General features: G+C 34.4%; 1 protein-coding gene across 10 annotated transcripts in view; it reads right to left on the minus strand.

The window, feature by feature from the left end:
* Positions 1 to 25678, minus strand: part of ZBTB20 (zinc finger and BTB domain containing 20) — an 821902-nt gene that overhangs the window by 448219 nt on the left and 348005 nt on the right. For all 10 annotated transcript variants that reach the window (XM_023213691.1, XM_026456669.1, XM_031935144.1 and 7 more), the window contains one exon: positions 19310 to 19383. The gene's annotated coding sequence lies outside the window, so the exon portion shown is untranslated. The remainder of the gene's footprint in view (positions 1 to 19309; positions 19384 to 25678) is intronic.

Raw genomic sequence — 25678 nt, forward strand, 5'->3', positions numbered from 1 at the left:
TCTCGTGGTAGTGAATAAGTCTCATGAGATCTGGTGATTTTATAAGGGGTTTCCCCTTTTGCTTGGCTCTTTCATTCTCTCTTCCCTGCTGCCATGTAAGATGTGCCTTTCACCTTCTGCCATGATTGTGAGGTCTCCCCCAGCCACGTGAAACTGTGACTCCATTAAACCTTTTTTTCTTTATAAATTACCCAGTCTTGCATATGTCTTTATTGTGAGTACAGACTAATACACAAGGTAAAGGAGAAAATGGGTGAGTAGAAGAGGCTTAGCAGGATGCATACATCCCCTGATGTGGAGAACATGAAAGCACTCACAGAGGAAAGTGGAGGTGTTGACTCTTCAGCAAGCAAATACTCCACCTATGTGCTCCCACAGTATCTTATACATGTCTCAAAGCCTTTAACCTGCTGCTTGTAATGATTTGTTCATATATACATTTTCTTTTGTTATTATATGGTCTTCTACTTGAAGACAAAAACTGTCCCATTCACTTTTGCTCAGTAGTTGCTCAGTGGTATATTTATGGATTGAATGACTTAGTTAATTAATAACAGATACTACAATGGGGGAGGCGATTGATTTTAAAGCGAGAGCTAAGACTCACAGGTTCTATCCCATGGAGGGGCGTGTTGAGGTAGAAGTAAGGAGCTATCATTGTACTGACAATGGGTCTCTGATCTCTGTGCTGGGGATAAATGCTCTAAGTGAGCATGAAATATTTTTGAAGTTTATACATGTGTAAGTTTTTTTTCCCCCTTAACCATAATAACTTTCTTTTTTAAAAATGCATGAGCCGGCGCGGTGGCTCAAGCCTGTAATCCCAGCACTTTGGGAGGCCGAGACGGGTGGATCACGAGGTCAGGAGATCGAGACCATCCTGGCTAACACTGTGAAACCCCGTCTCTACTAAAAAATACAAAGAACTAGCCGGGCGAGGTGGCGGGCGCCTGTAGTCCCAGCTACTCGGGAGGCTGAGGCAGGAGAATGGTGTAAACCCGGGAGGCGGAGCTTGCAGTGAGCTGAGATCCGGCCACTGCACTCCAGCCTGGGCGATAGAGCGAGACTCCGTCTCAAAAAAATAAAAAATAAAAAAATAAAAATGCATGAATATTTGAGTAACTAAGTGCAATGTTGGGTGCAAATATCATCTGCCTAATAAACCATGGAAACAGCCTGAAAATAAATTCAATAAAAAGAGTCCTAGATAATGTGTTGTGGGAGAGGACAGAATAAGCAATTAATTATACATGGTGGAATTAAGGTAATTTTAGTAGAGAAGGTAATATTTGAGCAGGATCTTGATGCAAATACTAAATCTAAATCTGTGAAAATAGAACTTATATCCTTAATGTAGAAATTGGCTGATAAGCAGAAATAAGTGGAAAGTTCTGTGAATGGGTGACATAAACATCAAAGGTATTCCTAATTCCCAATATACTTGAAAAATTGGCTATTATTTGACGCCTATATCCCTGTATGGCAATCAGCCCAGTAAATAAAATAATAATAATGTCCTTTAAAAAATTCATTTATTCATGAATATTCATTCATCCATTCCCTCTTTCAACCTAATGTGATAATCTACTGAACATCAAATTCCAAACTGTGTGCTGAGTACACTGGAAACCGTGGTGGTCAAGACAGAATAAAGTCTCTGCACAAGAAGTAGGTTCAGACAATTGAATTAATAATTATGATGCGATACATGCTATGTTAGGTAAAGTACTAAATGTTATGGAAATATGTAATTATAAGCAGTTTATACTTAAACTCATTACAGAAATATGGCAGAACTATATCTGGATAAATGTAAAGTGCTGTTGGTTTTTATTGACCTTGAATTCCTTCTGATTTGGTCCTTTTTACCTACAGAGTAGATTGCCACATCTGGGTCTTACTTATACTGTTTGCTATTCAAAATCTTGCCTCTTGAACTACCTATTTAAGTATGGATTAATAAAGCACAAATCAATTTATTTTCTTAAATTCCTTGAGACTAAAGATGGCAGCATTTTTCCTAGTCCAGTGTTTCTTTTCTGTTAAGATATATCTTTTATTATAAATGACAGTAACCCCAGGAAGATGATGGTGATGATGCATGAAACAGAAAAAAATATGCTTCCTTTTGTGAGATTAGATCTACAGGGCTGCGAAGAGTAAAATCTTGTTTGGACTAGTATATTGAACAAAAACCACATAGGAGTCACAGTGGAAGCAATTATAGTCTATACCAATTCTTATCATTTTAATGAGGCAAAGTTAAAGTTGGTCTTTTCGTTGTGGTTCTTAAATTCAAGGTATAACCTATAGCCCATAACAAATTTTTTCTTTAGAAATTATCAACCACACAGTGGATTTTCTTTAGAAACGAAAATTCTAGATTTTTTAAAGCAGAAAATGTGCTGTTCTCCTTCATTTTAATTCTTTTGGAGGAATAGAACTTTTCCTTTTCTTTCCATAAAAAATGTAGTTAACTAGAGTTGCCATAGGCAAGAGGACTAACAGAGTAAAATACTAAATGATCCAATATATACTGCATTTATCTACCTGGATTTCATCTAGCTCAACATCATGGCTTTGTAGTCTAAGCAGTAGATGAACAGAAACAATAAATTGGGCAAGTAATGTTTTGTGTGAATAACAGAAGAGTGAACAGAAATATAACACTTCACCATTGCACAAAATACAATTAAATATGATTTTTAAAAACCCAGCCACTGATCCACTGCCCAATCATAAAAGAAGTGTAATCGGTTCAAGTAGTCTTAAATATAGTGAAAATGTCCTCAAGATACACAGCTTGAGAGAATAGTTTTCACTCTCATCTGCTGGACTCAGGGAAGGTGTGCTAGGTGGCTATCATTTGAGTGTTCTGTGTTTAACTTAATCAATATTATAAATTATGCATGTATTTTAGAAGTTCATAATTTCTATTAACTTGTAAAGCTTTTGTAAAGAAGGATGAAAAAACCATATTACAAAAATGAGAATGTGAATAAATGCCAGTTTTTCCTCAGATTACAGATGAGATAACATCGCTCCTATTTTAAGAAAATGAGACTGGATCAGATGTGAACATTTATCCCTTCTCTTTAGGATAGTCTATGAATTCAACACATTGATGCTAATTGTTACAATAGTTAACAGTGACTTGAGTACTAACCATGTGCGAAGCACTTTGTAATTATTTCACATATATTATCTCATTTAATGCTCAAAACAATACCATATTATAAATAAGGAAACTGAGGCAAAGGGAACTCATTTGCTCTAGATGAATGGGGTAGTAACAGGTGGATGTAGGATTCAAACCAGACATACTCCAGAATCCATACAATATTAGAATAGTCTGACCTGAAAAGACAAAAAAAAAAAAAAAAAAAAAAAAAAATGGATCTAACCAATACCTTGGGAACATCATCTAACTTTTCTGGGCTTTAGATCCTTTAGCTGAAATAGGAATTGACAAACCTTTTCCATAAAGGGCAAAAATCTTAAATATTTTAGGCTTTGTGGGTCAAGAGGCAAAATCAGAGATGTCATGCTGTTTAGGTAATGATATAATTGTAGAGAAAACTTGTTGTATCTCAGCCAGTTAGATGAAAAATACGTAATAAAACAGGAAAGGATAATCTTCAAACTATTAAATTATAGTTCTCTTTGTACTTCTAATGTGGAGACAAATTATATTAAGAACTTGGTAGCTGAAATAAAATTATTTGAGATTAGCACATCAGGTGTTGAGTGTTATCAGTGGTTATCTTAGGGGGTGATAGAAGAAGATTTTAGGGACAGACAGAAGTTTTTTCACTTCTAGTTAAAATTAATTTTTTAAGTAGTGGAACTGATTGTGATTTATCATTATTATATTTTACTTTGTGTTTTGGGGGTAGTTTTCAGTATTTTCTCCTGGTTTTATTGAGGTAAAACTGACAAAAATTTTACATATTTAATATGTACAATGTGATGGTTATCAAATACACATTACCACAGTCAAGAGTATTAACATATCCATCACTTCATATAGTTACCATTGTGTGTGTGTGTGTGTGTGTGTGTGTGTTGAGAACACCTAAGATCTTACCCTGTGAGCAAATTTAATGGATGCTATTCAGTATTCTTAACTATAGTCACTATGCTGCATATTTGACCACCATAAGTTATTCATCTTATAACTGAAAGTGTGTACCCTTTGACGAACTTCTCCTGATATCCCTGTCCCCAGCTCCTGGCAATCACCATTTTATTCCCTACATTTTTGAAATCACTTTTTTTTCTTAACTTAATTTAAAGTTCCAGGATACATGTACAGGACGTGCAGGTTTGTTAATAGGTAAATGTGTGCCATGGTAGTGAATAGCCATGTTTTCAATACATCACAAGCCATAGTAGTGAGAAACAGCATTTCTATTTTTTTCTTTTTAAATTATTATTATACTTTAAGTTCTGGGATACATGCGCAGAACTTGAAGGTTTGTTACATAGGTATACACATGCCATGGTGGCTTGCTGCAGCCATCAACCCATCATCTACATTAGGTATTTCTCCTAATGCTATCCCTCCCCAGTCCCCCACTCCCTGACAGGCCCCAGTGTGTGATGTTCCCCTCCCTGTGTCCACGTGTTCTCATTGTTAAACTCCTACTTATAAGTGAGAACATGTGGTGTTTGGTTTTCCGTTCTTGTGTTAGTTTGCTGAGAATGATGGTTTTCAGCTTCTTTTTAAAAAGATTCCACATAAAAGTGAAATCACACAAGAAAGGAATTTTAGAAAAACTAAAAAATTGAATTAATATACTGTCATAGGAAGAAACAGAATTTCCAATAGGAGTGGGGGAAAATAATAGTATCAGAAATGTAATAATAATAGATCTTTTTCCTGTGGAAAATAGTACATGGAAATAGAATGTATTAAAAAGGAGAATCAGAAAAGATTATGGCTCCAGAATCACATTATCTTCTACAGTTTGAAGAAAAAAAAAATGTGGCTAAAAGAAAAAATGTACTTCCATTACATACCTTTTATAATGACAAGAATAAAGAAATACTAACAATATCAAGTATTGACAAGGATACTGACAAGGATATGGAACTACTGAAACTCTTATCCATTGCCAGTGGGAATGCAAAACTGGAAATTACCGAAATGTCTTTCAGTGAATTAATGGTAAATGATCTTCTGTATATCCATACAAAGGAACACTACTTAGCAATAAAAAAGTAACAAATCATGAAACATGCAATGACATAAAAGAGTATTTTATTTTATTTTTTTTAAAGACAGGGTCTCACTCTATTGCCCAGACTAAAGTGCAGTAGCATGATCATGGTTCACTGCAGGCTCAACCTCCCAGGCTGAAGTGATCCTCCTACCTCAGCCTCCCAAGTAGCTGGAACCACAGGTGCACATCACCATACCTAGTCAATTAAAAAAAAAATTTTTTTTTTTTTTTTAGAGATAGGGTCTCTCTGTGTTGCCCAGGCTGATTTCAAACTCCTGGGCTCAAGCATTCCTCCTCCCTTGGCCTCCCAAAGTGCTGGAACTGCAGGCATGAGCTAACCATACCCGGCCATGAATGAGTCTTAATGCATCAAGCTGAGTGAAATAAGTCAGTCTTAAAAGGCTATATATATATATATTTCTCCATTTATATGACAATTCTTGGAAAGACAAAACTATAATGATAAAGAGATCTGTGGTTGCCCTGAGTTAGTGGTGCGAGGATGGATAAAAGAAGAAGTTCTTCAGTGTGATGGAACTCTTTCATATTCTGATAGTGGTGGTGGTGCTTGTTACATAAATCTATATATATGTGAAAATTCACAGAACTGTATACCAAGAAATTTATTAATGTCAGTAAAACTATTCAACATTTTCAGAGGAAAAAAAGGGAGCAACTGATTACATACTGAATCATTGGAAAATATAGCCTCAAGTAAAGCCATGGTTTCTCCTACCAAGAAGATAATTTGGTAAGAGATAACATTGTTGATGAAAAAGAAACCTGCAGTTCTACCTCTCTGCCATTAGTTGACCAAAATGAGAATGTCTAACATAGCTACAAATTTAAATAATTCTCTGTTTGTTTAAAATATAGTCTCTAATAGTTCATTACAGTCATTACTGCCTGTGAATCAAGGATAATACCAGTATGCGAATTTTATAAGTATGATAGCAAGGTAAAGACTGTTACTTAAGCCAATAAATTACTATATTTCATAAAACTCTAATGATTCTGTGAACAGACTATGTAGTTCAATTTTTCTTCTAAACCCTGTAACTGCAATGTATTTTCACTGATATTTTTAACAAGTTTTCAAAGGTACATTTTTTATTGTGGCAAAATATGTATTAAAAATTTACCATTTTAACCATTTTTAAGTGTACAGTTCAGTGGCATTATGTATACTCACACTGTTATGCAACTATCACAACCATCTCCATCTCTAGAATATTTTAACTTTTCCATATTCAAACCCTGTAACCATTAAATAATAATCCTATTTCCCCTTCCTCCTAGCCCCTGGTAACCTCTATTCTACTTTCTGTCTTTAGGAATTTGACTATTCTAGGTACTTACTTAACATAATGTATTAAAGTTTTATCCATGCTATAGCATATGTCAGAATTTGATTTCTTTTGAAGAATGAATAATATTCCATTCTATGTATGGACCACATTTTGTTAATCCACTTGTCCACTGATGGACATTTGGATTGTTTTCACCTTTTGGCTATCAAGTGTGCATTCCTTTCGACATTATTGTCAGCCACCAGTTTTTTCCTCACTAGTCAGACTCAAGTCATATTCTGACACTCTTTAGGAATAAAGGACATTTCATTTACAATAGTCAGGTTTAAACAGGATGTATTAGTTTGCTCTCACACTACTAATAAAGATATACCCAACACTGGTAATTATTTTAAAAAGAGGCTTAATGGACTCACAATTCCACATGGCTGGTGAGGCCTCACAACCATGGCAGAAGGTGAAGGAGGAGCAAAGGCATGTCTTATATGGAGGCAGGCAAGATAGTGTGTGTAGGGGAACTACCCCTTTATAAAATCATCAGATCTCATGAGACTTATTCATTATCATGAGAAGAGCACAGGAAAAACTGCCCCCATGATTCAAGTACCTCCCCTTGGGTGCTTCACACAATACATGAAGATTATGGGAGCTACACTTCAAGATGAGATTTGGGTAGGGACAGAGTCAAACCATATCAGAGGACTTTTTAAGTTTGGTCACAAGGTCTAATTAATTATTTTCATGCATAGGATCTAAAGAGCAATTGTATATCAACTTATGTGTTTAAATTTGGTCATTAGCTTAACATATGTGTTTGTATGCATGTCACTTGCATGTCTGTGTGATGATACATAGAGCTATATTATGCATAATGTTAAAGCTTTACTATTGTCTGGTTAGAGAAGCAGTCATTATCCAGAAAAATGGTTTTCCAATGTGAAGCAGCATGTTAATTTGACTTCACTGAATTGAAAATTTTAAGATGAAATAGGAGATGGGTTCCTATAAGGGGTTAGCGTGCAACTAGACTCCATCTTTTACCAACCAAAACAGAACATCTGGGTGGGTACAATGCATTAACATTTAAAAAAAATTTTATAGGTTTTAACATGCAGCTAGAATTAGGAAGTTCTGAGATAAAATGATCCTGAGTTGGGGGAGCTAAGAGTAAACAAGTGAAGGTAATTTTAAAAGTCGGTTAGGGCCTGGAGCATACTGAGATGAAGGGAAGAGAAATTTAGAATTATAAATAGCAAAAGATCCACTCAAGCTAGAAAAGATTAAGTATCCTTTTAGAGTTAGAAGTAGAAGAGGCATCAGTTACAAGGATAATTAACATCTAGATTATAAGGATCTGCTATTATAAAACTTATAGTAGAACAAAAGTCATGAAAATGGTCTGCAGAAGTCATGAGGTGAGAATAAGATAAACAGGGAAATATTTAAGCAGATTATAGAGTTCTGGAAATGTCATCAAGTCTCTTGATTGTGTATATTTTTTGTTCAATTTAAACACTTGTCCTGAGGTTTATAAGTGAAACATGTTGTAATTTATCACCTAAGTAAACATTTATCTTATATACAAAAGCATGGTGAATACACACACACACACACATGCACACACACACACACACACACCGACATTTTCATTAACAAGAACTAGTACCAACTAGAGCTCAGGAAATATTTGTTGATTAAATGAATCAGTCTACTTAGAGTATGCATTTTCTTTTGTGCTACAGAAGTTGAGGCAATACAAATGAAAATAAAACTTCTGTGTGCTGATTGATTTTCTCAGTCTGCTTATCTGAGAATTAAAGAATTTTAAAAATAATTTTATTTATTAATTTGCAAACTTCTTTAATAATAGATGTTCATTGTAACTAGTGAAACAACAAAAACTGTTTAAAGAAAAAATAAATAATCTTTCCTGATTGATTTTTTTGTTTCCAACTCTGTGAAATAACCAATGTGAAGAATATTGTATGAATTATTTTCTATAGCTTTCTTCATGTTCATATAAACATACACAATATATTTATTCATAAATACTCATTACCATGAAAATTATGGTCATTCCTCCAGGTTAATAGCTATAGATATAATTCATTCTTGTCCTAACAGTTGCATTATCTTCAATAACATGGATGTATCATCTGTCCATATCATATGATATGCATGTAGTCAAATTCATGAAATCAGTATACTTTTTTTTTTTTATTTTACCAAAAGTTTACTATATTTTTATACAGGATGCTCAAAAAATGCTGAAGACCTATCTGGTACCAGCTTTGGTGACTGAGAAAGAAAATTAGTGAGGTACTCCTGGTTTTTTGCCCTCCAGAAAGTCACCGACTATAATAAGAGAGACATAACAGTAAGTTTATTTTTTTAATTTGAGAGAACTTTCTCAGAGAATTTATAGTAACAAATGCTTTCAAAGCAACTGTTTAAAAGAAGTAATATATCACTAGCAATTCATTCTTCATTGTTTCCAACGTATGATCAGTACTTAGTAACAACAGAAGACCTCCCTAGATGATGACTCAAAAACAAATTTCCAACCACTAAGAGCTCAGATAAAGGACCTTACTCTTGAGACCTCAAAGTGATTTACATTTTCACTAGTACTTCTATTGTAATATATGAAATTTATAAACTAGCCTTATTCCATGGAACTCTAAATATTTAATACTCCATATATATCATTTGACTTTTTTGCATATGTCTTTAAGATAGGAGAAAATATCCCCTACATATAAGGAAAATGATCTTAAGACAAAACTGACAACACCTGAATCAAGTCTCCAGCTAGCCCCATACTCTTTCCTTTCAATTATACTTGCTGCCTCGCTAGTGGTAAGTGCAATTATAATGTAGATGGTATTATGTCATCAATTAGAGAGTCTCACTTAGCTTGATATAATCAGTTTTTATTTAAAAATGAGAGCTTTCCATGCAAACTGTTTTTCTATCTCCTAAAAGGCTGGTGACTAAAACTTCACTGACAAGTTTTTTTAGGTGAGATGAGCGTAAGTTAACTATTGAGCAGCCAGAGTCTAGTCAGGCCCCTCAGACTTTCCAGTGTTACAAGAAGATGAGCAAATATGGGGTTAGATGTGTAACCCAGGTTCATAGCTGTACCTGCCAACCCTAACCTAGAGAAGGGAAGAGAACACTGACGGTAACAATGGCAACAGTAACAATGCTACACATCTATCACTTGTTGATTATCTAACAAAGTCTTATAATATCAAGTAATATAAGCAAAGAACAATTCAGTGAAATTTTAGCAAAGGTTAGGCAAATTTTATATGGTCAAGATAGTACATTGCAAACAAGTAGAAGACCTTGTCAAAAATCTGAATCTTCTAATATCCAGTAACTCTCTTGTCCGAGCCAATTTATTTTCCTACATCTTTGAAGACATTTTATGATAAAAGGTTATAACTGAGCATTCAACACTAATCAGAAGAGTGATCTTCATTCTGTATTCAGCGTCTCCTGACCCCTTGAAAGAAACTCAGCTCAGCATGGCCTCCTCCCTTTTCCAGTTGACTCAGAGAATGGTGCTTTCAAATTGTCTTTTGGGATACATGAAGGGGTGCATTTAGAGCCAACCTGAAGTGTAACACTCTTTATTGTTCCTGAGAAATGTGTGCCTAATTCCCTAGAAATTTACTGTTTCAAAGAGTCACAAGCTCCTGATTGCTTCTCATCAGTCTTGAAGAGATTAGATAAGCTTCCTCCCTCTTACAAAAGCTTTTTCTTCATTCAAAATTCCTTTGAGAACAAAACATTGAACCAGAATTGGATTTTTAACAAAATATTATAAGATTGTTGAAAACATCTTTTTTCTCCTGAGGAGACCCAGTAATTCAAAAGATATATTAATGCACATTCTCATTTAGGACTACTAGCAACATATTGCAAAGAGCAAGGTGGTGACAAAGAACAAAGTCCCTTCTGCTAAGCAGGAAAGATATTTTTTAACTGGCTTACTTTAGAAGACTTGAATGGACTGCTAAGGGCTTTCACACAGATAATCTCAGAAGTCAAAGCTCAAGAAGCAGGGGGAAGAAACAACTACTGGAGGACCCTAACAGGTAGCATTGCCTCTAATTACCGTAAAATTGTTATGTATACTGATGCCCCATATCCCATTCCCAGACTCAGATTATTATTCTACAGTGAGAGTTGGCTTTAGAACACTTGTTTGAGTGTGTCAGTAATAGAAAATGACCTCTTCAGAAATGGGGGTGTTTACATGCAGTGCTCCTAAAGTTGGCACACATGGAAGGTAATTCAGGGTTATGTTTGCAGTGGCACCCATCATCAGCAATGTTTCAATCCCAGTCCATCTCTCTGTCCTGTTTTTTTTTTTTTTTTTTTTTATTATACTGTAAGTTCTAGGGTACATGTGCTGTGCAGTACGTGAAGGTTTGTTACATATGTACATTCATTTTCAATGTAGTCCTCAGGTTCTTTAGAAAATAGTGCTAGCAATTCATAAGCATGTTTGAATTTTCAAAGTTTTGTTTTTTTTTTTTTGAGATGGAGTCTTATTTTGTTGCCCAGGCTGGAGTGCAATGGTGCAATTTCGGCTCACTGCAACCTCTGCCTCCCAGGTTTAAGTGATTCTCCTGCCTCAGCCTCTTGAGTAGCTGGGATTTCAGGTGTCCGCCACCATCCCCGGCTAATTTTATTTGTATTTTTTAGTAGAGATAGAGTTTCACCATGTTGGTCAGGTTGGTCTCGAATTCCTAACCTCAGGTGATCCACACGCTTCGGCCTCCCAAAGTGACGGGATTACAGACATGAGCCACCACGCCTGGCCTGAAAGTTTTACATTTTTTACAGTAGCAATAAGGCTGAGTACCTTCATAGGCCTTTACCTCTGATCACACTTATAAGGCTTTAATTAAGTTAGTCTTAAGAAGAAAAATGTAAACCAAACCCCAATTATTAAACATGGAAATTATTCCTTCTTATCGGTCTAATAATTACAATTTTTTACTTCTCATTCATTTTTCAAAGGTTTTTTTTCAGTATGATCTAGGTCATTGGAACTATTATATGTGATATGATGGGGTGTTGGGCACAGACACACAGTAAATCAAGATGATGCAGAAATGAAAGTCTAATGCTAAAGATTTTACCAATCTTCTCACATCCCCATTTTTCAAAGGAGGAAACATATAGAGGACATTATATTTATTTCCAGCCCGATGATATAATTATAAAGCCAACTTCTCAACACACTCTCTCTTTTTTGGGAAGTCTATGACAGCAGTTATTACAATTCTACTTTGCCAGACGAGGTGTGTAAACCATAGAAAACTAGCATCCAAGAGAAGAACAGACTTGGATGTGGGTAGAATAATAGGAGGAACACTTACAGTCAGATAGATCAGAGTATGAATGCAGGCTTAGGCTTTTTTCCACTAAAATGTATACAGCAATGTAATCTCACTGAGCCTCAGTTTCTGCTACTATGAACTAAGGATTATGACATCAATCTATAGTCAATGCTGTAAGAATTAAATGTGAAGAATTTTATGGAGAAGGCATCTGCTAAATGTAACTATTTTTCTTACCCTCCTAAATTTTCTCAGTCTTTCAGACATTTGGGCTATTAGAGAACTGATGACCTCTGTGACCACACTAGCTCAGGCAATAACTAAATGCAACGGTTTTAAAAACACCAAGCAGGAGATAGCACAGAGTTTGAATCAGTTAGGTCTAATAGTAATACACACCTCACTTACTGGCTTTGCAATTTTAGATGCTACTTAATCATTCTGGGGCTCAGTTTTTTCATTATAAAATGGGAATGGTTCCTACTTTGCTGGGTAGTTGCTGAATGTGGTAGCAAGGATTACAGACAACTCTTATAAAGTATCTGGTATATTAGGTAAAAGTATTGTAATATATATTGTTCAGATTTTTTATTAATTAAGGTTTGTACATAGACTCATCTCCTGTACTTAATATTTCTTTTTCTACCCAAGACCTTGAAAGGGTTATGACAGGGGCTTTGATTACATATTAGCTGGTTTGGCTGTGGTAATTTAGCTCCTGAGTATTGGGATTACAGTACCAGCCCTGACATTAACTATTTAACTATGACTTGGATAGGAATTCTAGGCCTGAATTTTGTTCGTCTCCAAAATGAAGAGGCTAGAATAAATAATTTCTAAGATTCTATGTCGCTATAATATTTTCTGGTTCCAGGGTCTTTTTATTGAGCTATAGCAGATAAATCCTCATATCTTTAGAGCTTACGCTACTTCTCTATGGTTTAATTTCCACATTCCCTCTACTCTATTTCTTCTTTAATTGCAAAAGGGGATAATTTCCATTACTTTGCAAACAAACCAATATCTCTATTCTGGCTTACTGGCATACCAGGTTATTAATGCATCATACTTAAAAAAAAAAAAAAGCCTGGATTGTTCTTCAATCTGGAAATCCAGTAATGTTGTAGGTAGTAATAATGAGAATAATGATGATTTATTTTCAAGGTTTTCTATGCCTTCAGGTCCCCGGTCATTGCACATGATAAAATACACCAAAATTTAAAATGAGATTAAGGTTTAACAGATAAAAAATACAGTCTAGGAAGAAAACACATTTTTGGTATGCATCTTTACATTACACAACAGCCACTTAAAAAATAAACAAAAATAAATCCATTAGCCAACAACAGAATTTTAATAATTATTAACTAGAAAGAAAATAAAATTAACTTGACCTTATCTTAGAAGGTTGTTGGAGATCTACTCAGTTTATGCAAGTGAAAAATATGTTTTGAAGTATAAGACCTCAATTTCAGAAGTCCAAGCTCTCTTCAAACTCAGAGGTAAACCTTCAGGAAGGATTTAAAATAAATGTATGGATTTTATTAGCATGTGTATATTATTTACCTTTGAATTAATTTTGATCTTGTCCTATTCTTGAGCTATCCTTCAACTGGTATTTTTGTGTGTATCCACTATGTGCTTTCCCACTGCATTAGGAATAAAATTTACATTCCTCACTCTCGCATTTCCCTGACCACAACTCCAGCCATTCTTCTGCTTTGCTCACTTTGCTCTGGCCACTCTGAAGTCCTTTTAGTTCTTTGAATACAGAAAGTCTGTATTCAAAGCTTTGCATTTGAATACAGGATTTTGTATATGCAGTTTCTATCTGGAGCTTTCTCCCCTCCCATACTCCCTTCCCTACCCCAAATTCTTCACCTGGCTGATATTAATTTCTGTCCTTCAATGCTGAACTCAAAGGACACTCTCTCTGAGAATTCTGTCCTGAGCACCCAAAGGACAGTAGAAGAGATTTCCCCCACTCAGTGTTGTCTTGCATACATAACTCTTTACGGGGACCACAGTTTGTAATGCTGTAATAATGTTTGCATTTATTTCATGTCTAATTTCCGTAGGAGACTATCAATTTCATGATGAAGGTGTAAGGGATCATTTCTATATTTCTAGTATTAAGCATAGTTGAATAATGAGTTAATGATTCTATTGTGGTAGATTCAGTAGGGCTAAGAAATATTAATTAAATATGGACTATTCCCTTAAAATTTTATTTTCTAGTAAGGGAATAAGGCATACAGATAAAGTGCTATAAAATGTAGAAAGTAATTCGTGTCTCAATAAAAGTGTAGATGAGTATTGTGTTAGTTTCTTAGAGCTGCTGTGACAAGTACCACAAATTTGTTATATTTATTTTATATTTATTATATTGGGTACTGTCAAAGGCATGATACCAGGAACAAAATTTAACAGTTTTGGAGGCTGTAAGTCCAAAATCAAGTTGTCAGCAAGGTCACTACAGGTGGTAAGTAAATCTGGTGGTTAGGGGAGAGTGGATTGTTTCTGTCCAGGTCAAAGAAAGAAGGATTCATGAAATTAATAACATTGGAAATGAACTTGGTAGGATGGGTTGGTTTTGCATATGAAAAAATTGAATGATGGACATTCCAGATGCTGGAACAATATGAATAAAGGTAAGTGAGATAACTTGGCCTGAGTATACAGTACATATAACCGGGTAGGTGACAATTAACTAAGAAATGGGATTAGAGTTAGATTTTACGATGCCATGTATATTGATCAGGGATTGTTATACATAGAATTATTGAAAGTTTTGTCTGAACAAAGGCGACATAATCTTAGTGCTCCTGTTTTAGAAAAGTTAATGGGGCAGCAGTGTTTAGGATAAACTGATCTCCCTGCTGCATCTCTTCCAATTAGGAGATTTTTGCAAGCAAGAGAAGATAAAATCCTGACTAGAACAGAGATATCAAAGAAAGAGAATGAGACTTGGCCACTTACTGGACATCTAGGAGGAAGAAGAGGAAAGAATGATATATTTTGAATAAAGATGTCCTAGAGAATTGGAGTTAGAAAAGTTAGGATAGTCAAAAGGAGGATGGTTTTTAGGTAGAGGAATAAATTTAGCTTTGATATACTGACTCAGAGAAACTAGAGTGATTTCTAGTAGAAGATTTAAATAAGGATGTTGGAAATGTAGGACTAAAGTTTTGAAGACATATCAGGACAGGAGGTATAAATTTCTGAGTTATCCATAGTGAAATAATTGCAGTCATGTAGTTCTGAGAAGCGGTGTCAAGTCATGAGAAGAGTATGAATGTGGAGTAGGACAGACGTGATCACATTCTGTGTCTACTATTTACCTGTTGTATAACCTGGGGCAAATTGCTTAACTTCATCATTTTCTCATATATAAGGAAGAAAATAATTTTATCCCTTAATTAGGATTACACGAGTTAAATACTTAGCAGCTCTGTCATGTTTAAGCTGCTTTTATATTTTGGGGCATAATTCTCAATAAGAAATACACTTATTTTGCCATCTAGTATCTTAAAAATACGTGATGTGCTTTAAAAAATATTTATTTTCCTGTGATTCTAGTACATGTGATCTTTTAAACTTTCATGGCCTACTAATGAGTTACAACCCACACTTTGGAAAACTGATCCTCCCATACATTATGGTTCTCATCCAATTCCTCCTCTAGTCACTGGCCCCAACAAGCATTCTGAAATCACACCAATACTATTCAATGTTCTCTTGACTTTCATTTATAGGCTTCTTGCTAGTATCACATTATTCTTTCACGGTCCAGAAAAAAATGATAACCATTTACTTCCTCTGCTATACCATATAACGTTTTGTCTATAAGAAAGATGTGTTTTTCCCAGATAAATTATGAATTCCTTAATAACAGAAAATATGTGTTATTTATCTGTGTTTCTTGGTAAAATATTTTGTTCATAGGAGGCACAGAATATTAATTCATTATTATAAAGAAAAGGGAGAAGAGGTTTGAAGAGAGAACTTTGTTGGACATCTACATCTAGGACCCTGCTCTGGTATCACCATGTCTCGATTCCTCCTTCTTCTCTATATGCCAAAGCTTCCATGGAATTTTTAAAGGGCAGAACTATTGTCTCTTTGTCTTTGAGGCATAAAGACTCAGGCCACTGACTTTCAGTATATGGCGGAGAGAGGGAAGGTCTGGATGGGTTAATTAAAATAATGGAAGAAACTAGAAAATGTACAGAATTTAGCTTTGGGTAATATAACAGAAAGGTTTTTACCATAGCCTCTTTGGATTGGTAAATGACAGAATCCAATGAAAGCAATGTGAAACAAATGACCAGAGCAAGTAATTCATTTTAAAATATTAAAACTTATTTCTTTTTTTTTTTTTTCCGACTCTGGAAAACGTGCCTCTGATGGAAATGACCCTGGCAACAGTGACATTCTGACACCATGCGTGGTGCACACCCTTGGGAAGTTTGAATTCCACGTCACAATGGCTCTGTTCAGAGTACTGGTTTCATCATGCCTGTAAGCCCAATTAAACTACTGGAGTTTCTAGTGGTCTTATGTCCACTTTGTAAATCATCATAAAGAATAATAAGTCTACCAAATAAATTTGCCTCTACAGGACTCGTTGCTCAACCAAAGGCATGATACCAGGAACAAAATTTAAAAAACAAAAACAAACAAACAAACAAAAACCTCTTTTGATAACAACCAATGTTTTCAGGATACTCCTTTATATATGAATTTGAGATTTTGATGAAAGGGACTACAGTTCAACAAGTCTCAATAAATGAACCCAAGGGAATTTGTTCCTCAGGAAACATTTCTCAGACCCTGACTGTAGAGGAAAGGTTGAAGCCTCAGATTATAAATTCAGATAGACTACCACGTCTGGGTCTCTAAGGATGACCCGTGATGGTGGTCAATATGCTTTATGTAACGTTTGTGCCCTACCCTGTGCCTCAATTTACTTATTTAAAAATGAAGTGATTAGACTTTCTTACATCCTTTCCCACTATAATGTTTGGCAATGCTCTGCCCTTACATTTGCCTAAACTTTTTAATCTTAAAATATACAAAATGTTTTTATAAAATTCTTTTATGTCGTTAAATGTTATTGAACATGATAACAGTACAATTCACTAAGCCTAAATTTCATCATTTTAGTATTGCCTCAGAGGTCAAGTTTTATGAGAGCCTTAATTTGCATCACCAGAAGCTCATTTAATAAAAATGAAAGAATCCCTTTTGGAAATAAATTTTAAAAAGTGATGGTGGGGAAGAGGGACAGAGAAATGTATGTAAAAAAGAAAACAAACAAACAAACAGGCAACTGAACTTAGAAGGTGTCAAATGGTTCTGAGTTCTAAAGAATACTGTGGGCATATTAGTGTTGAAAAGTTGATCCTAGCATTTTATGCACTGAAAGTACATTCTGCTAATGGTTCCTTCCCAAATCCCTGGTCTCTTGACCCAATATTTATTGTACCACTTGTCCCGTTTCCCTGAAACAAAATCTATCATATGGCAATAAGGCAAACTGAGGTATCAGAGCATCATCTACCCTGGAATTGGGCACATTTATCTGTGGAGTCGACTCTAGTGTGTGGAATATAAAACACACAACTTAAGTGGAAAACTGCTGAAGACCATTTCATAGGTGAAAAGGATGTGGTATGAATGGGCAATTCTCACTTTGGTCAGGAAAAAGAAATGTAAAGTCAATGAGGTAAGGGGCTGGGAGACGGATGCCTCGTATGATATGATAAGCAGAAAGGTTGTGTTTGGCAAATTCCTTGACCATCTTCTTCCTGACTGTCAAAAACTGTATTCAACCTGTGTTTACAATAAATATTCTTTGATAGCATGAACCCTGGATTTCTGACTTTTAAAAAGTTTTGAAATTAAACTAATAACAGCTGTTTCATGATTACATATTATTGTATCAAGGGTTAGGAATTACAAAAATGAGTAAGAAAGAGCCCCTGCTCTTAGAGACCTTACTGCCTGTGGGTTTGAACTGTTGTAGTTATGACAACAATAACAATAATCATCATTTATTCACTGATATCAGCCAGGCACCATGCTCAGTGGACGACATACACAAACTGCCAAAGTCTCCTTCGTTTCACCAGATGCAATGACAGTGAGGTGACCTTGCTCTGTCAATGCATCATCTCTTAACAAAAATGAACTTAGCAGGAATTCACACCACAGGCAGAAACATGTAAGCAATTCCAGAACTGTCTACTCTCAACACACAAGAACTACAGTCAACAAAAATGCAGTGAACTAGAGTGAAAAATGGAAGCAATTGTCTGAATCACCTTTAGTGTACTCTGTTGATTGGGGGCTGTGATACTCTAAAAACCATGATGCAGTAGACTCCACATCTGGCATTCCAACAATGGAAGGTTAAGTGTTTTAAGACTCTTAGTGAAAAAACTTGCAATACATTAAACTGTAAAACTGAGGAAGACATCATAAGCTTCTGGATTTTATTACCAAAATGTACATTTTGATCTAAAATTAAAAATAAAAACAGATTGACTTTCCTTGTAGTATTTCACAACCTTTGAGTGCAGCATTAAAAATGCTTTTCTTTTTTTCTTCACCAACTATAAGCTTCTGTTTTCTTACCCTGGGCGTCTGAATCTTTTATATGCTTGGGTTCTATTCACTGCCTGTTATTCAGACGTTGAAATCCCAAATGTTAATTGTTCTTCCAAGTACATTGACAAAACAGCAGCTAAATAAGGGTAGACCAGACTGTGGTAGACTCTGACATGCATTTATGGAACAATGGGGCTCTGAGAGACAGCCTTGTAGCTCACGGGAAGACATAAGATGTGCTATTTTGACTGCTTCGTAGCAGAATGGGGAACACACGCACACAAGGGAATTATGCATTTTACTTAGTTTTGCCCAAAGTCCTCAAGGCAACAGAATCTTGTGATGTCATCATGAACTTTATTTCTCTCCATTTCCATTGACACAAAGGCTAAAAATTTCTAATGACATCACAAAGGAAAAAGAAATCTACTTTGATTCCGTAAGAAATCTTTTACTTTCAGTGAGAGTGGTTTAAAAAAAAAAAAAAATGCAAGAATCTTTCCAGACAGGGTGTGTGTCACTGTGCTCATGTACAGTGGGTGACACCCTCTCTAATGAAATTCAAACCAGCCAAAAGAAAGGATTCACAATTTAGGTTGGATAAAAAAGACATCCTGAATATTGAGACCAACAACTTTTTTTTTTTTTTTTTTTTTTTTTAAGAAGAAAATCATTTAAACATATATTTCTTCAGGGACATTCACATTTTTACTCGTGTCTGGTTACTATATTACTAATGTTTTTGTCCTTTTTTGGGTTGGTCACAGAAACACAGAAGAAGGTACAGGAAGTTTTGACTTACAGGAATACAGTGCAGCCCAATCTTTTGTTTTTAAGGTGCAGTGATTTCAGTCTCTAAATGTAACTTCAGGCAGTCTGAAAAGAAACAGGTTAAAATCTCTTTCAGTTATAATTGGTATTTCAGATTTAATTAAAAATTAAACTTTCATAATGTTTCACCATCCAAAGCAATGCATTATCAGTCAAGCGTGGCTTTTCTTTTTTTCTTTTCTTTTTTTTCTGTTAAGGGAAAAAAAAAAAAAAAAATCCCTCTTCCCGGAGTAGTTTTTTAATGAAAAGAAAAGGATCTAAAGAGGAGGAAAAAAAGCAATTTTGAAAAACAAAATATGCCTCCATGTTAAGGACTTCATAATGATATGACTAGAAACTCAATGTTTCTGATTTTTAGCTATATTCTGATTAAAAAAAAAAAACTACTAAACAATTTTTACAGCCTAAAGATTACAGAAAATATTAAGTTCAGAGAATAAAGAAGAAAATCTATGTATCTGAATATCCATATTAAAGAGAAATTATGACTTCAAATAGAATTGTAAAAAATGCTAGATCTGCTACTTTCCAGTGACTGAATTGCTGGTGAGATAGATGGTGAAGTAGGGCTAAATGAACATATTTAACAACACAAAATGGCCATTGAAATGTACTGTATTATGGGTTTAGCGTGCCCCATTTCACATCATATTGTACATCTTGTCACATGCAGCCACTGCTGTTTGAAGCAGCACAGGAAGATCAAGAGAGTCTGAACAAGACTCCCTGGTTTAAATAACTGTAACCACATTGCTTATTTTTTAAATACGTATTTTTAATTCTAAATTAAGTGAGAATCCAGGCATTAAGAGCTCCAAGTGTATAATAAATATTGGGCTTAAAATATTATACTATTTTTCAATCATTTCTTTCTTCAAACAACACCATCTATAAATAAGATCATAGTATTTTTTAAATTAAAAAAATCACACAGTAGAATTAAATCATCCTTACTTTTAGCTTTGAAAAACTGATACAATGGGATTTAGAAAAATTTAGTTTTTAAAATATAAATGAGGTAATATAACTCACTTTCTTTCATTTCATAGCATGGCATAATACTTTCTATATATTTGTAACACTAAATGTCATAGGTTTATGTCCAATTTCACATTAGTGCAAGGTAATATTTTAATATTTCCCCATAGGAGAGCATAATCACAAATCACCCCTGAAATCGTACTATTATTAGAAAGCATATGTAGTTCTTACTTGTGATTCCTGTTTTCTTTTTCTCTTGAAATGTATAGAGGAATGTTTTGGGTAATTGGTCTATTTGATGTACATAGATTTTAAGTGTAAACATGCTCAGGTTCACGCTAAATTCACTCATGAATGAGATCAGATTTAAAAGAAAAATCACTGACATTGACTACTAAACTTTTCCCCCTCCTCTCACATGCCTGAATTAGGCTAAAAATGAACCAGCGTAAAGGCAGAAATTATGGAGGCGTCACCAGGGACAACTGAATGAGAGGAGGGGAGTGCACATATTTCCTTTTAAGGCAGCAAAACATTCATAAAAGAAACTGACAAAAATAACTTGTGCTCAGAAATTATATGAGATACAATATAAATATATTGAATAACAATAATCTCTGAAAAATGATTCAGAAATGTAAAAACTGCCCACCTCTGGATAAATCTGAACCACCAACTGGCATTGTTCTACTCACCAACAAAATATGGTTAGTGAAACGAATTCCCTTTCTAGTTTAGACGTGAAAAGGTGATAGGAACTAGGCTGAATATTTACATATAAACATTTAACTGACAACTAGTAATTCAATTCAATCAGTCAGTTTTCCTTTTCCTCAATTTGCCAGATGTTGAATGAATTGAACTATCAGCTCAAAATAATTAAATCAATTATATGAATAGATGGTCAGTGTACCAATTTTCATTTTTCCCCTCCTCCATGCCATTTCTCCTTCTCCTCTTTGATCTTTTTCTCCTATTTCTGCATGTTTCTTCGCTACTTTCACTTTCTTTCTTATTCCTTTTTCCTTCTTTTTTTTTTCTCTTGGTGAGGGTAATGAGGCTCAAAAATAACATCTTGTATCCTGTTGAGGGAAACTTGGTCACAACTATCCATCCAGATGACAAACTCATTCTTAAATGTCTGTTTCCCAATCCAAAGAAAACAGAGCAGTTGAAAAAATAGAGACTCAACATCACTTACAACTACCAACACCACCCCTCTTAATTCCCATGCTGTATTCATCATGAGGAGAACTGAAATTTATTTACATTATACCTAACCTCAAATAGGACCACAAATAAGACTAATAACAGGACCATTTTGTGGCACTCAGGCAAACGGCTGGGCAAAACAGATGGATCTTACTTTGCGCCAGGACTCAAAAAATATAGTCGCCAACTCACTGTTGGCGACTACATATCTTGGCCCAAAGATGGACCTGGAAGTGGGACCAGTTGTCTTTGATATGAATAGTGCTCCTCTTCTTATCTCCTCATGAACAAATCAGTAACTCTGTCACTATATAGTGGGGTTATCAGGTAGAATTGCTTAAAAGACTGGTCATCAAGGATGTAAAATATTCTGAGGGAATGTCAGGTGAGATGAAGGAACAGAAAGTCAGAACAAATACCTTATTTTTGGCACTTTTGTCTGTTTTCAACTTTCTGTATTTTTTAATTCAAATTCACTACTGTACACTGAACCCACCTTTAAAATAGATTTACAGAGTATGTGTCATCAATAAGAAAACTTGCTTCTCGCATTTCAGGTTCCAAAATCTGTTAAAATTTTAAGTCACATAGATCAATCTCAGTCATTATTAAAATTGACAACCAGTGTCAGACTTCTTTAATCAGAACAAAACTATGTAAGGCTTTATAGATTACAGTCAACATCCAATGATGCACTGAGCAACAGCTCAGTAATCAATGCAAATTACAAAATCCGGAAGAATGCTTCTCTGGCAGAGACCCTTCAGCAAAAGAGTTGTACATTCTGCACTCCTTAAAGATTCTGAATGGCTTTCCAGAGAAATAGCAAATGCATTTATTACAGTAACCTATCTTGTAAGTCACAAGGCCACAAACAAAGTCTCCAGTCAATAAAAAAAAAAAAAAAACCCTGAAGGGGGGTGAGAACTATAGATCTTACCACTGACTACAAACAAAGGGCTGCTTCTGACCACATTCTACTTTTTAAAATCCTCACACAGAAGTTTTAGATATCACCAGGTTACAGAACTTCAAGGAAAGAACAACAAAGCATTCCAGCTTAGGAGGTCTGTGTTAATTCAGGCACTTCTCTTATTGCTCTTCCAACTATTCAGTACTGATTGTATCTTGCTCCGAGTGCTTTTGAGAGTTCACTCATCTCTCTATGATTTATTTATTCAGACATTGTACAGATTTGATTTTTAAGAGACAGCCCTGTTTGTGGTCAGCATAGAAGGCTAATTATAATACTTTAATTATTTATTTTAGTATTTGTTTCTTTTCAGTATTTAAAAACTTTTTATTATAAGAAAATTCAAATATATGCAAGAGTACAGAACATAGCAAAATGAACTCTCTAGTACCCATCACCCATAGTCAATTGTTTTTCCAATTATACTCTCACTACTTTTTCTTCCACCAGATCATCTAAAAGACAATCCCACATAGCTTATTATTTTATGCATGAATACTTTACTATGTGTTACTGAAAGATGACAATCATAACTAATATCATTCCACATCGAAAATAATAGTAATTTTTTAATGTCATTAAATATCCTGTCCATGTTAAATGATTGACTTTTAAATGGTCTTTACTTTTCATAGCTGGTTAGTTTGAATCAGGATCTAAATAAGATCTACACATTATATTCGAATGATAATTATCCTTTAATCTATAAATTCTCCATTCGCTTTTTAAAATTTTAATTTTGTATTTTGGAACAATTTTAGAATTATGGAAAAGTTGCAACGATAGTACAGAGAGTTCCCATATTTCCTTCACTAGTTTCTCCTAATGTTAATATCTTACATAACCATGGTAAATTTGACAAAATTAAGTAATTAATATTGATACAATACTATTAACTAAACTACAGACTTTATTCAGATGTCATCGATTTTTCCATTAATATGTTTTTTTAATCTGTTCCAAAAATCCAATCCAGGATACCATACTGCATTTTAAATGCCATGTCTCCTTAGTCTCTTCTGATCTGTGATAGTTTCTTAGTCATTCCATGTTTTTCATGACTGATAATTGTGAAGACTAGTGGTCAGATATTTTGTGAAATCTTTTACAACTTTGATTTGTCCATTACTAGATTAGGATTATGGGTTTAGAGAAGAATACAAAAGAGGTGATGTACCCTTCTTATAACATCATATCAAAGTATATGATATCTCTGGGTATGTTAACTTTGGTCACTTGCTTAAGAAAATGTCTGCCAGATTTCTCTATACTTCTCTTAGTTTTAATAAGCATAATTTCATTTGTTAACAGTTTATTGAGATATAAATTATATAACATACAATCCACTCTTTTTATGTGTACAACTCAATGACATTAAGTAAATTTAGAGTTGTATAACCATCGCCACTATTCATTTTTAGAATATTTTTGTCACCCTACAAAGATCCTTCATACCCTTAGGCAGTCAATCCTTAGACCCAGACAACAAATATTTTCTGTCTCTATAAATTTGCCCTTTCTGGATATTTTTATTAATGCAATCAAATAATATGTGATCTCTTTCATGTAGCTTTTTCACTTATCACAATTCATTTTTAAGATTCATTTGTGTTGTGGCATGTAGCAGTAGTCTATCACCTTTTGTTGATGAATACCATTCCATTGTATGGATGTAACACATTTGATTTATCCATTCATCAGCCAATGGACATCTGAATTGTTTCCAGTTTTTTACTGTTATGAATAATGCTGCCATGAGCATTCACATAAAATACGTCTCTGTGTGGACACATTTTTTTTCCCTCTTAGATACCTTAAAGTGGTATTGCTGGATCATAAGGGTAAGTTTATTTTAACTTTTAAGAAACTTCCAAACCACTTTCCAAAGTGACTATACTCTTGCATTTCCCCGGTAATAATATAGGAGGCTTCTAATTTGTCTTTATCTTCCAACACTTTTTACTATCTGTCTTTATTATAGCTAGTGGTTGTGAAGTAGTATCTTATGGCTTTAATTTACTTTTCCCTGGAAACAATAATGTTGGCCATGTTTTCAAGTGTTTATTAGGCATGACTTCATCTTCTTTGGTGAATCACTTTGGTGAATTGTCAAATATTTTGCCCAATTTTTAGCTGGGTTGCTTGTCTTTTTATTATTGAAGAATTCTTTATATATTATGCATAAAAATTTTTATCAGATTATGATTTGCAAATCACAGTCTTGCAAATATTTTCCCCCTGTCTTTGGTTTGTCATTTCATTTCTTTAATGGGTCTTTTGAAGTGCAAAAGTTTTAAATTTTGTTGACATCCTAATCACCAAGAATTTTATTGAATCAAGCTTTTGGTATGATAGCTAAAAACTTTTTCTAACCCAAAGTCATGAAGATTTTCTCCTGTTTTCTTCTAGAAATTTTATAATTTTAGCTCTTACATTTAGGCCCATGATTTAATTTTTATGCATGCTATGAAATAAGAATCTATGTTTTTTACAGTCCTAGGTTCATGAATATTTATTTATATTGTATATAATCCTAGCATCAATTACAAAAGCACTACTTATTGAAAAGACTATCCCTTCCCCTGACAAATTGCCTTGGCACCTTTGTCAAATTTAATTGATCAAAAATATAATGGTTAATTCTCTGAACTTTCAATTCCATTCCGTTGATCTGTATGCCAATATCATAGTCTATATAGTAAGTTTTAAAAGCAGAAATTGTACATTATCTAATTTTGTTTTCCTTTTTCAAAATTATTTTCACTATTTTGGGTCTTTTGCATCTTCATGTAAATTTTAGGGTTAGCTTGTCAATTTCTGTAAAAACACCTTTATTCTTTTTCACAGGATTGTGAACTGTTTTCTTAATTTCATTGTTTGTTGCTAGTATACAGAAATATAATTGATTTCTGTACAATATCTCCTTTTATATCCAGTTAACTTGTTGAATTCCTTTATTAGTTCATGTGTGTGTGGTGGGGGAGGTGTACGTACATTGTTCAGAACTTTCTACGTACAGGATTATATTGTCGGCAAAGGATTAGTTTTACTTTTTACTTTCCAATCTGTATGCCATTGATTGTTTCTTTCTGCTCGTCTGTCTACCCTTCTCTTTCCCTTCTGCTCCTCTTCTTCTTCTTCTTCTTCTTCTTCTTCTTCTTCTTCTTCTTCTTC

This window comes from Piliocolobus tephrosceles, chromosome 2 (assembly GCF_002776525.5).
Source record: "Piliocolobus tephrosceles isolate RC106 chromosome 2, ASM277652v3, whole genome shotgun sequence".
Classification (NCBI taxonomy): domain Eukaryota; kingdom Metazoa; phylum Chordata; class Mammalia; order Primates; family Cercopithecidae; genus Piliocolobus; species Piliocolobus tephrosceles.